Raw genomic sequence first — 12,182 nt, forward strand, 5'->3', positions numbered from 1 at the left:
TTGCTCACATCTTTCATTTAGGCACCCACAGCAGAGACTGCCCTATGTATTTAGTAATTTTTGTAACCATATTTATTTTCTTACCTTTCTTTATCTGCTCAGACTCCTGTTTGGGTAACTTTTAGAATCAGAGCTGTGGAACACATGGCCTCACCTGTCCCACTAAGAGTGAACCTGCGACTCAGGCTGGCTAACAAGAGTATTGTATTCCTCCTCAAACACAGCGATTGGGGGATCCCTGGGTGGCGCAGCGGTTTGGCGCCTGCCTTTGGCCCAGGGCGTGATCCTGGAGACTCGGGATCGAGTCCCACGTCGGGCTCCCGGTGCATGGAGCCTGCTTCTCCCTCTGCCTGTGTCTCTGCCTCTCCCTATCTCTCTGTGACTATCATAAAAACAAACAAACAAAAAAAAACCAAAAAAACCCCACAGTGATTGGTCTAAGGATGGGCAAGTGATAAAGGGAAGACAGAACCTTTTTAAGGATTGATATGAATAAGCAAAGAGAGAAGGGACTGTGTAAATCTGGTGCCATCAATACTCATCTTCTCCATTATGTAGACACAGCCAGCCTACAAATTAAAATCAAGACCAAAAAAAGCAATATTAGTAAATTAATACATGCGGAAAATGATTCCTGGAAACTTCAATTTAGGTACCTAGTTCTATTCTGGAAGTTATTACCCCTTGGGCTTTTAGGTTAAAGAAACCAATTTTTTTTTCTGGCTTTAATTGGCTTGAATTGAGTTTCTGTTACTTCCAACCAAGAGTACTGGCTAATTAAATTTATTCTTGTACAATCTGGGGGTTCTTGGATCAATTCCAACATCTGCATTATGTGGGAGAAGTGAACTTCCCACAAAACACCAAGAAATTCTTGGACATCAGCAGTTTCTGAGAATTTCTGAGAATTTAATGGTATTTACCAAAAGATAGCATTAGATTCCATGGGTTAAGGATTCAGTCCTACAAGACTCCCCCCTAATCCTCCACCCACTTCAGATGATGGTCACAAGTCCAGATTATAATTTGTACTTCTGACTGACTGGCTATATAATCAGAGATTCCCAAGACATCCTCCTCAGATTTGACTAATTTGCTAGAGCAATTCACAGAACTCAGAGAAATGTTTTATTTACTAGGTTATTAGTTTACTATAAAAGCATACAACTCAGAAACAGAAGAGACATATAGGTTGAGGTATGGGGAAAGGGCTTGGAGCTTCCACCCTCTCTCTGAGCTGTCACTCTCCCAGCACCTCTAATTGTTCACCCTGAACCCTGACCTTTCGAGTTTATGGAGGTTATATTACCTAGGCATGATTGATGACATTGTTGACCATTGGGATTGATCCAACATCCAACCCAACTCCTGTCCCCAGAAGTCAGGAGGTGGGACTGAAAGTTTGTTCTCCTGGTAACCCGCCCCCATCCTTAGGTGTTTCCAAAATTTATCTCATTAAAATAACAAAAGAAATCTTGATCACTTTCAATACTTAGAGGAAATTATAGGGGTTTTAGAAGCTGTGAGCCAGGAACTGTGGATGAAGACTAAATATATGTGAGTAAAAAATTTGGTTATCTGAATGATCGAATATATATTTCTTATAAATAATAATATTATAGATGCATAGTTCTGGAAACAACTTTTGAAATACCATCTTAGTACCCTCCTTCCAAACTCCCTGACATATTCATTCAGTATGGTGTCATGTTAGGGGCAAAGCTTTGAACATATAACTGGGTTTTAATATCAGCTCTACCTTGTAAAAGTTTATGTGTCTTTAAGCAAACCAATGATTTCCTTAAACCCATTTTCTCTTTAAAATACGGATATTTTAACATGCACCTCCCAGATTTATTTTGAGGTGATTAAGGTAAAGAACTCAGCTTAGCACCTCTTCTACAGGCTATCCTGGACACCAAAAATGTGAAGGAGAGGCCTGGGCAACATGTATGTCAAAGGATATTTCTCTCTTTTATTCCTCAAGTCATGTCAGAGCTTCCAGAAGACAGTATTTTCATAGTAGAAGTTTCATGACACTCTCTCTTAGACATTCATAGTACACCCCAGGTACATGTAGGTCAGAGCCATATCTACATGCTATAATTGATCCTAGGAGTTGAGGTAGTCACTAACCCATCTAAGGAGTCTGGTTGAACCTAAGTGTCTTCCAGAAAGTCTTCCACCACTCCCTTGGCAATTGCAGACACAACCAGAAGAAGGAAAGCCAGGCAGGCAACCAAACTGTCTGGAAGCACCTAGGGTTTATATTGCAGCATCCATTCTCTGCCAAGAAACAAAGACATCCCTCATATTAGTATTCAGCCCCGAGGAAAGAATAAATCTTTTGTCTAATCTTTATCCATTTTGGTAATTTGTTCTTGCCTCACTGATTTCAAAGAGTAATGTAAACTCTTTTCATGGTTGGTTGAGAGCTTGAGTTTAGAAACAATAAAAAAGAATTTAGAGTTCAAAGATGTACATTCTCAATTGTGTTAGCTTCTCCAGCTGCCTAGCTTGAGCTCTAGATTGGTTGTTACAGGTTAGCTTTATGCCTCAAAAATTGCTTTTCTATTTCTTTTTTAAAAATTTTATTTAAACTCAATTTGCCAACATATAGTATAACACCCGGTGCTCATCTCACCAAGTGCCCTCCTTAATGCCCATCACCAGTTACCCTATCCCCATTTCCCCTTCTTCAACCCTTTGTTTCCCAGAATTAGGAATCTCTCATGGTTTGTCTTTCTCTCTAATTTTTCCCCACTCAGTTTATCCCCTTCCCTTATGGTCTCTTTCACTATTTCTTATATTCTACGTATGAGTGAAAGCACATGATAGTTATCTTTCTTCTATTTCTTATAATACTAGAGTGTTTCAAGCTAACCTGTGGTACAAAGGAGGAGAGGTACCAAGATGATAAGACAAGGTGATAAGACAAGGTGAACAGTGCTTGAATACTTCCCTTGCACCTTGCTCTGCTTGTAACTCAGAGCTTTTCCCAGAAGTGGGGAAAGGGGGGAAGCCTTACTTGTCTCCCCTGCAGCCTTCTAGTGTATTAGGTTGAGAAAATTTCAGTGTGAAACAAAGCTTAACTGCATTTGTTTCTGCCTTTTATTTATGTTATTTTTTATTTCAAGTTTTTATTTAAATTCTATTTAGTTAACATATATGGTAAAATTGGTTTCAGGTATAGAATTTAGTGATTCATCACTTACATATAACACTCAGGGCTCATCACAAGCACCTCCTTAATACTCATCACCCATTTCGCTCATCCTCGCTCACTTCCCTCCATCAGCCTTCACTTTGTTCTCTATAGTCAATAGTCTCCTATGGTTTGCTTCCCTCTCTCTCTCTCTTTTTTAGGAAGAGGCCAGCAGTGGTTGAACCTACCTTAATCTTCCTCAGTTTCTGCTTTCAAAGTTACTCCCAAATAAATACATAATTTGTTCCAGTTATTCTCCATCACTCGATCCCACGCCACTTGTTCTCATCCATGGATAGGGAATCTGGCAAATGACTTCCCTAGGGCTGCCCTGCCATCTGGCTTCTAGTTGGGTTCAGCCCATGAGAAGCAACTGCAGGAGCCTAGAGAGTAAGACGAATGGGGGATCAGAGTATTTCCTCCCCTAATCCCCCCTGCTTTGGTGCCTATCCCCTGTGATAACAGTTCCTACTGGCTCTTCCACACCTCCAGCTGTGGAGAGCTCCACACTTAAAGATACCATTTCCTTTCCTGTTCTTCAGGCCTAGGGGTGTAATGGCTTCCTACTGTTGCTATCCCTGGGTGCCTCAGTGTTCCTTTTTGGTTTCTCTAACCTGCCCATACTTCTGGAGACACTCCCTTAATTAAAGTATCTTTAGTTAGAACCTATTAAATAAAATTTTGATTTCTGTCAGGGTTTTGAATGCTACATGATTAAGTTAAAATAGTTTGATTGCTATGTGAGTGCAATTTCAAGATATATTTTCTTAATTCCCTTTCATTTAGACTATCCCTACAAAGCCCCTTCTACATAGAAATTTCTGGAACTGCCATAAGGAATATCACAATTCAATCCTGGGTTAGATGGTTCTTTTAAGAAAAGATCATAATGAGGGGTGCTTGGGTGGCTCAGTTGGTTAGGCATCTACCTTCAGTTCAAGTCATGATCTCAGGGTACTGGGATCAAATCCTGCATCAGGTTCCCTGCTCATTGGTGAGTCTGCTTCTCCCTCTCTCTCTCCCTCTCCCTCTGTGATCTCTCGCTCTTACTCTGTCTCAAATAGTTTTTTTAAAGGAAAAGATCATAATGACATGATTATCTTGGTTAAGAAAGTCCCCCTTGGGATCCCTGGGTGGCGCAGTGGTTTGGCGCCTGCCTTTGGCCCAGGGCGCGATCCTGGAGACCCGGGATCGAATCCCACATCAGGCTCCCGGTGCATGGAGCCTGCTTCTTCCTCCGCCTGTGTCTCTGCCTCTCTCTCTCTCTCTGTGACTATCATAAATAAATAAAAATTAAAAAAAAAAAAAAAGTCCCCCTTGTCATTTCCTGAGGTGAGGTTGGGAGTGAGAACATATTTATATTTCTAGGGGAAACTCTGAAGAGAGGAGTAAATGAGTAAAGGTCATGGAACACAGGGAGGAACAAAAGCAAAACAGGTCATGGAAGAAAGGAACCTCAAGATATGGCAGGAGACAGGCAGTGAGAAATTGTCAGCGGTGGGAAATGGTCCATAAAGGCTAGGATTAGTGATGTCTATACTTGTTGAAGATTATTTTGTGTTCTATGTTGAAATTACTATCATCCTGTTCCTTTTACCCTATCTTCTCCCACCATGCCATTCTTCCCTCTAAACATCAATAAAAGTCAGCTACAAGTAACAGCTCTGTAAAAATTAGTGCTCTAGGGGGCATGAAAGAAGACAGATTAAGGTCCCAGGTGGAGCCCTTCAGAGAGAATGGGGCTCATACACACGGAGAGGGATGTTAGGAGGAAGTACATGTGGAGAAGCAGGCAATTAAGAACCTTAAGGAAAATTGTGAGTCTGTTAAAAATCCTCAGAGATGTTGGGTTGTGTCTACATATTATTATCTAATTAGTGCTGAAGACCATGGTGACAGACCTCTACTGTTAACTCCAGAGGGCAGGAATATAATCACATAAAGCCTGTATGACTCAATCAGAACAAACAAGAACAATAACATTAACTATACATGAAAGTGTGTTCTAAGTTTGAAATTTTTAGAAACAATTTCTAAAATAGTGAGCAAATACATGGATGTTTACACTGACAAATGGGAAAATTTCTCTAAGTGTTTAGAATGGTACCTGGCACAAAATAATTGCTGTATGTGTGTTTGGTGTTTTATTTTTTCAAATGGGAAACATCCATAAATAAATAACTTCTTAAGTGATAAGGTCATACAATTAGGGTAGGGTAGGTAGATAGACAGATGGATGGGTAGATAGGTAGAAGGGTGAATAGATAGATTTAAAATACTAAAAAGATAATAGTTACTATTTGATTGTTGTAAAATAACAACAATCAAATAGTAACATGGGCTTCTTTGTCCAAAGATGCCCCTCCTTTTTTCCTGCATTCAAATTGTAAGTTCTAATGTTCATAAGGGTCATGCAGCTACATATTCCAAGAAATGCAGATTTAAGTCAAGAATACAAATGTAAGCATGTGTTCATGGTCTATAGAAAGCATCATCAATGGAAGAAATAACTCAGGATACTCATAGGAAAGCCACCACAATAAATGTTATTCTTCTGTACTATGTGCAAGGCCCCATTTGGATACATTTGATACTCAGAGCTATGTATTATCTCATTGCACAGAGGAGGAAATTGAGGGATGGAGAATTAACTTGATGGAGATCTGACAGCCAGTTAGCAGCAGAGTCAGGATTCAAACCTAGATAGTTCAATTCCAGAGCCACAGCTCTCAGTGACTAAATTACCTCATCTTAAAGCCTGAAATAAGCAGGCTGGTAAACATTCCTCTTCAGTCCATCTCCCTAAACAAATTATTGACATATTTGGGGACATATTTCCAAAACTGCCTAAAATTATCATACTAATTATCACTAAACATGGGAAGGCAATAATCTAGTAGGAACTTATTCATTCTTTCAACAAGTATTTAGTGAGCAGCTACTAAGTGCCAGAAACTCTCTAGGCACTGGGGAAATAGCTATGAACAGAGTAGACAGAAATCAATGCTTTCATGGAGCATAGATTCCAGTCAAGTAGATACAGGCAATAAACAAAATAAGGCATAAATATTATGAAAAAAAGTGGAGAAGCAGGATGAATAGTCAAAGAAAGCCTCCTTAAATAGTTGTTCATTTATTCTGGAAGCCTTGGAGAAGTGAAATGAAATACCGTGCTTGCCATTTCCCCTTTATTTCTATTCTCCTTTTCACTAAGATGAAGCATGACTGGGAGCTAGATGGCCACAGGAACCTGCTTGCCATGATTTTAGAAATTCACTCTTCCACCAATGCAAAACCAGAAGTATTGCTATTATATTGTTGTTACTCTTCAAAGTCCTTTTAAGGTTGCAGGGACTTCCTTTCTTCCGCTGGGGTCTATCCATGTGTCTATGGTTCTTGAAAGAGCCTTCTAAGCCAGAGCAGCTCCTGCATCTGATCATCTCTCCATGAAAGTGAAGGGTAGATTTATTTGAACTTCACCAAACGCCTTGTGCAATTCAGTGTCCTTTCACACGGGACATTTGACTTGTCAAGAGATGAGTTGGATTCCCTGAGGCTTGATCTTGAATTTGTCTGAAGCTAAGACACTAGATGAGACTCTCCCTTCTTTCTCTGTTTTGTATATATAGTGTGTTTGTGCTAAAAAGGCAACACTGTCACAGAACCTACATATGCGCTCACTATGGAAGTATACAGTCATGGTGTGAAATCATGCTGATAAAGCATGTGTTTTTTTCACAAGGTCTCATAAATGATCTACCCTAAACACTCCAAAACAGGGGCACCTGGGTGGCTCAGTTGGTTGAGCATCTGACTTTTGATCTCAGTTCAGGTCTTGATCCCAGGGTTGTGAGTTCAAGCCTCACATTAGGCTCCATGCCCAGTGAGGAACCTACTTAAAAACAAAACAAAACAAACAAACAAAACAGGAAAAACATTCCAGAATAACAGATGGTCCTCAGAAGAGGATAAACAAAATTTGAACAAAATCCCCAAGCATGAAAAGAATATATTTTAGTTTCCCAAAGGGTTTATTTCCACTCTTTAAAAAATCTTTGGAAATCCTATATGGTCATCATTTACCTCAGTTTTCTCTCTGCTTCTTGAGGAAGGTCATTTTCTCATTCATAAAACATAACTATGACCTCTTTGGTTTTGAATATCATGGAACACAAAAGCTAGAGACCTACTGTATCAGTTGATGTTATGGATATGGGGCATTTCCACATGACCTGTTCTCAGGGTTAGTGCCTGATTTCCGTCTGTTCAAACATGAAACCAGTGTGAGCAATAAAGAAATGCATTCTCCAGGGATACCCTTGCCACTCAGATCACTCCCCCTTTTCCCCTACACCTGTTTATTCCTCATCCAAAGTTAGGTAGCAATTATCACTATTTCACTGTCACCCTTCCCTCCCTTCTCCTGTTTATTCCTGGATTCTCAATTGTTCTCAGACTTTAGAGGAAATATGGATAAGCCCATATTTCTTTTTTTTTTTTGATAAGCCCATATTTCTTTAGACACATACAGTCTTGAATCCCTCCTCCCATACTATGAGTTTTAGGGACATTATTTTATTTTTAAAATGTTTCTGCCAGCTTTGCTAAGATATATTTGACATATAACATTATGCAAGTTTAACTTGTGTAAAATGATGATTTGATCTGTGTATATATTATAAAATGCCACAATGAGGTTAGTTAACACATCTATTATCACATAATATTGCCATTTTGTATGTGTGTGCTTAGAATTTTCAGGATCAGTAGACCTGATCTTTCTTAGGAAGTTTTAAGTATACAATACAGTATTGTTAACTATAGTCACCCTGCTGGACATTAGATCTCATCCTATAATTTTCTATTTAGTAGGCTTGAATCAGGGTCCAAGAATCTGCATTTTATTTTTTATTTCTTTTATTATTATTATTATTTTTAATAATAAATGTACTCTTTAATCCTTATCAACTATTTCACCTATCCTCCCTGGTAACCATCAGTTTGTCCTCTACAGTTAAGAGTCTGTTTCTTGGTTTGTCTCTATTTCCTTTGTTCATTTGCTTTGTTTCTTAAATTCCATGTATGAGTGAGAACATGTGGTATTTGTATTTCTCTGACTTATTTCACTAAGCATTATGTTCTCTAGTTCTACCCCTGTTGTTGCAATGGCAAGATTTCATTCCTTTTTATGGCTGAATAATATTCCATTGTATATATACATACCATTTCCTCTTTACCCATTCATCAATCGATGGACACTGGGCTGCTTCCACATCTTGGCTATTGTAAATAACACAGATATAAAAATAGTATTTTGCATTTTGGAGGTAAATACTCAGTAGTGTGATTAGTGGATTGCAGGGTAGTTCTATTTTTAACTCTTTGTGAAAGCTCCATACTGTTTTTGACAGTGGCTGCATCACTTTGCATTCCCACCAGCAATGCAATAAGGTTCCCCTTTCTCCACATCCTTACCAACACGTGTTTCTTGTGTTTTTATTTACCATTCTGACAGCTGTGAGGTAATATTTCATTGTAGTTTTGATTTGCATTTTCCTGATGATGAGTGATGTTGAGCATCTTTTCATGTGTCTGTTGGCCACTTGAATGTTTTCTCTGGAGAAATGTCTGTTTATGTCTTTTGTTCATTTTTAAAAAATTTTATTTATTTACTTATTCATAAGAGACACAGAGAGAAAGAGGCAGAGACACAGGCAGAGGGAGAAGCAGGCTCCATTCAGGGAGCCCGACGTAGGACTCAATCCCGGGTCTCCAGGATCATACCCTGGGCTGAAGGCGGCACTAAACCGCTGAGCCACTGGGGCTGCCCTGTCTTTTGTTCATTTTTAAATTAGATTATATGTTTCTTGGGTGTTGAGTTTTATAAATTCTTTATATATTTTGGATACTAATCCTTTTTTGGATACATCATTTGCAAATGTCTTCTATTCAGTAGGTTGCCTTTTAGTTTTGTTGATTGTTTTCTTTACTATGCAGAAGCTTTTTATTTTGATGTAGTCTTGATAGTTTATTTCTGTTTTATTTCCTTTGCCTCGGGAGACAGATCTAGAAAAACCTTGCTATAGCCAGTGTAAGAGAGATTTCTACCTGTGCTCTCTCTAAGGATTTTTATGGTTTCAGGCCTCACATTTAGGTCTTTAACTCAGTTTATCTTTGTCTTTGGTAAGAGAATATAGTCCAGTTTCCTTCTTTTGCATATTGCCGTCCAGTTTTCCGAGTACCGTTTGTTGAAGAGACTGGTCTTTTCCTCATTTTATATTAATTCCTCTTTTGTCAAAGATCAATTGATCATGTAATTGTGGCTTTATTTCTGCATTTTCTGTTCTATTCCATTGATCTTTGTGTCTATTTTTATGCCAGTACTATACTGTTTTGATTACTACTGCTTTGAAATATAACTTGAAATCTAGAATTGTGATGCCTCCAGTTTTGTTTTCTTTTTCAAGAGTGTTTTGGCTATTCCTGGGATGCAACGTTGGCTCAATATTTGCAAAACAATCAATGTTACATGTCACATCAATAACAGAAAGGATAGGGATCCCTGGGTGGCGCAGCGGTTTGGCGCCTGCCTTTGGCCCAGGGCGCGATCCTGGAGACCCGGAATCGAATCCCACATCGGGCTCCTGGTGCATGGAGCCTGCTTCTCCTTCTGCGTGTGTCTCTGCCTCTCTCTCTCTCTCTCTCTGTGACTATCATAAATAAATAAAAAATTAAAAAAAATAACAGAAAGGATAAAAACCATATGATCATTTCAAAAGATAAAGAAAAAGAAAAGCATTCTAGAAAATACAACATTTTAACATTTTCATGATAAAAACCCTCTGCAAAGTAAGTCTAATGGGAACATACCTTAACATAATAAAGACCTTATATGAAAAACCCACAGCCAACATAATACTCAATGGTGAGAACCTGAGGGTTTTCCCCCTAAGGTTAGGAACAAGACAAGGACATCCACTCACAAGTTTTATTCAACATAGCGCTGGAAGTCCTTAGTCAAAGCAATAAGACAACAGAAAGAAAGAAAAGGCATCCAACTTGGTTAGGAAGAAGTAAAAATCTATCTGTAAATGACATGATGCTGTATCTAAAAACCCTACAGACTCCACCAAAAGCTACTAGAACGAATGAATTCAGAAAAGTCACAGGATACAAAATCAATGTACAGAAATCTGTTGCATTCGTATCCATTAATAATGAAACAGCAGAAAGTGGAATTAAGAAAACAATCCCATTTACGATTGCACCGAAAGCAATAAAATATCTAGGAATAATTAACCAAAGAGGTAAAAGACCTGTAACTCTGTAAACTATAAAACACTGAAGAAGGAAATTTGAGACAACACAAAGAAATAGAAGGACATTCCATGCTCATGGATTGGAAGATCAAATATTGTTAAAATGTCTATACTACCCAAAGCAATCTACAGATTTAATGCAATCCCTAGGGGATCCCTGGGTGGCGCAGTGATTTGGCGCCTGCCTTTGGCCCAGGGCGCGATCCTGGAGACCTGGGATCGAATCCCACATCAGGCTCCCGGTGCATGGAGCCTGCTTCTCCCTCTGCCTATGTCTCTGCCTCTCCTTCTCTCTCTCTCTGTGTGACCATCATAAAAAAAAAAAAAAATTAATGCAATCCCTATCAAAATACAAAACAGCTTTTTTCAGAACGTCATTCCTAAAATTTGTATGAGACCACAAAAGAGTCTGCATTTTAAATAAGTATTCTTGGTGATTCTGTTATATGGCAGTTTGAGGGCCACAATTTGAAAAACAGTGTTAGTGACAGCAAACTAATTTCTTAAGAGAAGATCTACTAAAATTTTGTATTTAAGATATGTTCAGTGTAGAATGAGGATTAAATTTAAGAACTGTAAAAATGTTGCATTATGGAACGTTCTGGCTAGGAAAAAAGATCATTCTAGTCTAGTGCCTTCATTTCACAGATGAAGAAAAAATACAGCTTCTGAGTAGTTAGGTGATATGCCCAAGGGTTATAATAAATTTGTGGCAGAAGCAGGGCCAGAAATAAGGTCTCAATGCCCCATTCAGGTTTTCTTCCCCTCATTTTACATTCTAAAATGAAGTAAAACTAAGAGGATTAATTAGAAAAGTTCTCTTTGTTTCTTTAACCTTTTGTAGGGCTCAAGAGTTTCTAATTGTCTCTCAAAATATAGCTCCATTCTATTTAAACATTTCGGAAGGGTAACAAAGGAGCTGATTGCCACAAAAGCAGAAAAGAATGTGGAAAAATACAGCTGGTAGAGACAAGCTTTTCTATGTGAAGTATTCTAAACCACGATTTTATGTTTTAAATACTTGTAATTAGACCCCTCTATATAAACACTGCGGTCTCCTTTTGGCTTTTCAACATACATACTTTCTTTTTTTTCTGCACAGCAAGGTCAAATTGTGTCTTGTTGATGCATGCATGTTGAGCAAGGTGCATGTATCATGAAGACTAACATGCGTGGTTATTATTTCTAAGAACAAGGTATTAAGTACCTGCTACACCAACATGGAAAACCAATCCTTTGACACTCACATCTCATATTCTTCTCCATTATTATAGGATTAAAATCAACTTCAAAGTCATACTGCTAGCAGTTTTGTAGGAAATTTATAGCCTTTAACATGGCCAGTGATTTCCATGTAGAAAAATGACAAATATGAGCACTGTATAAAATTACTGTATAAAACTGTATTGGCCTGATTGCTTGAATGTCCACCACCCCAAACATTCTCTTCTTCAAAGGGAAGTATGCACTGGGAAATAAGCTGCACATTTGAAACTTGAAATCTGACATTCTTTAAAAGAGAAAAGTTTCCAGTCTCTCCACAAAAGAGACAGTAAACATACTTGAATAGAAAGAGCACTAGAGCTGGAACCAGGTGACAGAAATCTGGCTTGACTGCTATAACAAGATTTAACTTCAGTTTGCTCATGTGCAGAGTG

At 38.5% G+C, this 12,182-nt stretch overlaps 1 long non-coding RNA gene across 2 annotated transcripts in view; it reads right to left on the minus strand.

Moving 5' to 3' along the window:
- The window catches only part of LOC112926388 (uncharacterized), a 75,655-nt gene that overhangs the window by 22,322 nt on the left and 41,151 nt on the right, over positions 1 to 12,182 (minus strand). Inside the window, exons 2-3 of one of the 2 annotated variants that reach the window (XR_011996941.1) lie at positions 3,394 to 3,588; positions 2,137 to 2,286 (exon numbers count right to left, since the gene is read on the minus strand). The exons of the other annotated variant lie outside the window; for it this stretch is intronic. This is a non-coding gene — a long non-coding RNA (uncharacterized lncRNA). The remainder of the gene's footprint in view (positions 1 to 2,136; positions 2,287 to 3,393; positions 3,589 to 12,182) is intronic. 2 annotated transcript variants of the gene reach the window in all.

This window comes from Vulpes vulpes, chromosome 1 (assembly GCF_048418805.1).
Source record: "Vulpes vulpes isolate BD-2025 chromosome 1, VulVul3, whole genome shotgun sequence".
Lineage (NCBI taxonomy): Eukaryota > Metazoa > Chordata > Mammalia > Carnivora > Canidae > Vulpes > Vulpes vulpes.